The sequence below is a fragment of the Vicugna pacos genome, chromosome 16 (assembly GCF_048564905.1).
Source record: "Vicugna pacos chromosome 16, VicPac4, whole genome shotgun sequence".
Classification (NCBI taxonomy): domain Eukaryota; kingdom Metazoa; phylum Chordata; class Mammalia; order Artiodactyla; family Camelidae; genus Vicugna; species Vicugna pacos.
The window spans coordinates 46,871,116-46,874,999 of record NC_133002.1 but is presented as its reverse complement, the minus strand read 5'-3'; the positions used below and the strand labels follow the sequence as shown (position 1 = coordinate 46,874,999).

General features: G+C 45.7%; 1 long non-coding RNA gene across 1 annotated transcript; it reads left to right on the top strand.

The window, feature by feature from the left end:
• Positions 1 to 997: 997 nt before the first annotated feature.
• Positions 998 to 3,119, top strand: LOC116283687 (uncharacterized). Its single transcript, XR_004193356.2, has 3 exons — positions 998 to 1,098; positions 1,668 to 1,906; positions 2,936 to 3,119. It is a non-coding gene; the product is annotated as an uncharacterized lncRNA (long non-coding RNA).
• Positions 3,120 to 3,884: the final 765 nt, after the last annotated feature.

Below are 3,884 nucleotides of genomic sequence, written 5' to 3'. Positions count from 1 at the left end.
GCCTGGGAAACACTGACTTCCACTGAAGCACTAGGAGCATCCAGGAAAGCCCGTTCTCCTACACAGACCTTTTTTGAATGGAGGCCAGTGGGAGGGGAGGGAGCCAAGGAAGTAGGGAAGGCCCAGGCCAGCCTTGGGCTGTATGGGGTGGGCAGGCTGTAGCCACACGTCATTTCCAAGGCCATCTGCAGGACCACGGCTGGGGAGTTTGTGGGTGGGTGTTGTGGAATCTCTTCCCCTGGCTAAGACAGAGGAGGCTGTTTTTTCTTCCTTTCTTTAAAAAAATTATTATTATTATTATTTTTATTTTCTCCCTTCCCCAACTTGATTACAAAAGTAATAGATCTTTGTTGTGAAAGAAACTTAGAAAAAGGAGAGCCCCATAGTCTAAACTTCAGAGCTAGTGAAACATTGTGAACATGTTTTTATATATAATCTTCCAGATATTTTTTCTCTGTGTTTATTTTTTCTCTGTACATATATATCCCATATGGGATTATCTAAGGCATATTGTTATACAATTTTCCTTTTCTCATTTAGATCTTAGGCTTAATTCAATGTCAGGACATACGGATTTTTCTCATTCTTTTTGATGACTTCATGAGATTCCATGGTATGAATGGACCTTCATTTATTAATTAAATCCACACTGTGTCCCCAGCAGTGAACTTCCTTGTACACGTTTATTTGTACATTTGGGGGAGACTTCCTATATGATAATTGCTGGAAGTATAATTGTTGTGTCAAAGGATATACTTATTTCAAATTTTCCTAGATAATGCCAAAGTGTATCTGTGTGTAGAGAGGGTTGGGTGTGCATGCCGGGGAAATGTCTTCCAGCCTCCTCATCCTCCATCCTCAGATTTCAAAGCTTCTTCAAGCTGAAGGATGTGTGTGTGTGTGTGTGTGTGTGTGTGTGTGTGTGTGTGGGAGGAGGGGTGGGTAGACAATTTGGTGCTCTTGCTTTATGGGAGGGAGGTAAGAAATAAAATCATCAGTGACTCTGGTGGAGAATCTGCAGGCCTGGGGAATGAGATTGGGCTGACTTTTGTGCCTGGGGATTGAGCCCCGCCTGGGGCTGCCTCGCTGACGATGGAGGTGAGCAGATGGTGAGGACTCCCTAAGCACCCAGCTTCTCACAGACGGCAGGCAGAGTGGGCGAAACAGCTCCTGAAATAAATCCCAAGGACTTGGCCCAGGGAGGGAGGGAGGCTGAGATTAGGAGTGCGTGCTCTGAAAGGAAACTGAAGAACAGATCTGAGCCTGAAGGAGGGCAGCTGGAGGCCCTGGACCCCACCACCCCCACTCCTCTAGTGAGGACCCCCACCCGCCACTATAGCTCATGGACTCCTGGAAAAGGAAGCAGAAGCATGAAGTATCAGCTCCCTTGGCCACTCTGGACTCTTCGGGGCTCGGTCTCTGTTTAGTTCATTCAGGTCCCTGGGCTAATCCCGGGTATATGCCCCTCCTGAATGGAGTGGAGCGACGGGGGAGCAGGAGAGCCGGGAGGGCTTATCTCTTCAGCACCTCCCATCCCCTCCTATTAAATCTGGTGAGAAGATTGAGGGAGGAGGGTGGGGTGACAGCTGGCTTTTAAAGATTGCTGAAAGTGAGGTTTTGTGCTTTTGATTGTGTTTGTTTTTATAAGCTCATGCATTGCTTTCCAGTCCAGATGCTGACTCTTATCCCTCGGGAGAGAGAGGGCAGAAGGGCTTGCTCACTCTTTGGAACTCTCCCAGTCTGATGTGGGAGGAGCAGAGCCACCAGTCTGACCAGGCAGCACCTCAGAAAGTAACCCACAAAGCAAGACTTGGGTCTGCCACCGACTTCTGTGACCTTGACCAAGCCATTCCTTGTCCCCTGGCCTCAGTTTACCCATCTGTAAAGTGAGGAGGACAAGTAAACGGTATCAGAATTTTTCTGGTTCACTTTCTGTGGTTCTCAGTACAGTGTGGGTGTGGGGAGCTCCTTAATCATCTTTCTCCCTTCATCTTATCACTCTCTGAAATTACCTTGTTTTGTTTTAAGTTTGTTTACTGTCTACCTTCATTTCCAGGTGGTCCAGGATAGTCCTCATCCATTTTGCATACTACTGAATCCCCAGGACAGTGGGGGGCACAAGTATCTCCTATCTGTGGAATGTGGGATGTCTACTCAGCAGTTGCAGGATTGGGGTATCACCTCAGTAAAGAAGTGGTTTTAGCCTATAAATGCTGACAGCACTCAGGAAAGAAGCTATCAATTAAGTTTGGGGAGTTTATCTGGGATGGCTTCCTGGAGGAGGTGAAGAAAAGAAGCAGATTTCGAACTGTAATTAGGTATTCTGATTAACATGGAATTTGGAGGACCATGGCCTGGGGAGTACTTTCTTGGCCCTATCTACTGCTCAGGAGAAAAGACCTGAGTTTGAAGTTTAACAGACAGTTTCGTTCCTCCCTTCCAAGTAATTAGTTACCTGGCCTGGGACTCTCCCTAGAGTCTGTTCACCACTCCCTTCCTTCAGCTCCTCCTAAGATCACCCCAGGATAGTCAGATTGTATCTAGATTCCCATTCTCTGCCTCCCACTCCAGAGGGGCCGAGTGTAGATCAGGCGTTGGGGAAGGGACACCCAAGGTCTAGACTTGTGCTGTCCCATATGGCAGCCACCAGCCTCATGTGGCCACTGAGCAGGGGAAACGTGGCTGAACTGAACTGAGATGTGTTATAAGTGTGAAAAACACAACAGGTTTTGAAGACTTAGTATGAAAAAAGAATGCAACCATCTCATGAATACTTTTTAATATAGAGGTGTTGAATTTTTTGATATATTGAGTTAAATATAATGCTTCATTACAATTAGTTTTATATGCTTCTTTTTACCTTTAAAAAAATGTGGCTACCAGAAGTTCTAAAATTACAGCTGTCATTTGCATTCTATTTCTGTTGACAATGCAGGTCCAGATATTTGGGGAAAAGGGCATTATGAGTCAAAGAATGGGAGCTCCACTGTTCTTCCTTTCTGCTGAAATCAGAAGAGAAATAGACCAAACTGCAGAAGGTGGGTAGATCATAGGAAGGCCTTCTGGACAGTGAGGACTGAACAGTTCAAAAGGTCTGCACATCTCCTTCCTGGAAAGCATTCAGGGTAGGTTAAGACTTTGCATATCTCTAATTATCTTAAAGCACCTTATCAAACTATGATTGTCACTGATCCAAACCTGATGATTTTGCAGGTGACTTTCTGAGATTCACTCAGGGTGTTTTAACTCCATAAACATCTCTTTAACTATATATTTGATGATGAGCCCAGATACCTGGAATCCACAGAAAACTCCTAACATGATTTTACCCAATAGTTTTTGACCTGTCATCATACTGCTCAGCTAGCAGCCACAGTGTTGATAGACTGGAGTTTCACCATCTTGCCCTCCCCTGCGGCCTTACTCCGCCCAACCCTCCCCCAATTCCCAAAAAGTGCTAGAGCAGAAAGAGGGCTCAGGCAGGGGAAGATGCCAGCTGGGGGTCTGGATAATCCCCAAACTGGATTATCTGTTCCTGACTTTACACATACATAAGCAGGCGGCCTATGTGCAGACAGGATGTACTGTGGGGATCAGGCTAACACAGTGTGTGTGAATGAGTGTGTGTGTGTGTGTGTGTATAAATGCGGGGTGGGGGCAGTCCTACAATAAAATCCCCCACCCACCTCCACTTATCTCCCACCCAGAGCATTAATTTAATCAATCACTCATTTTTTTTCCAATCAATCATATACAATATCACACGATTTAGCATTATTATATACTGACACACCATCCTAGGTGCTGGAGCTAAGGTGCAATCTGTACACAAAAATGTCCTAGATCCAGTTTCCTCAATGCAGAGCCTGAGACAGGGATTCAGG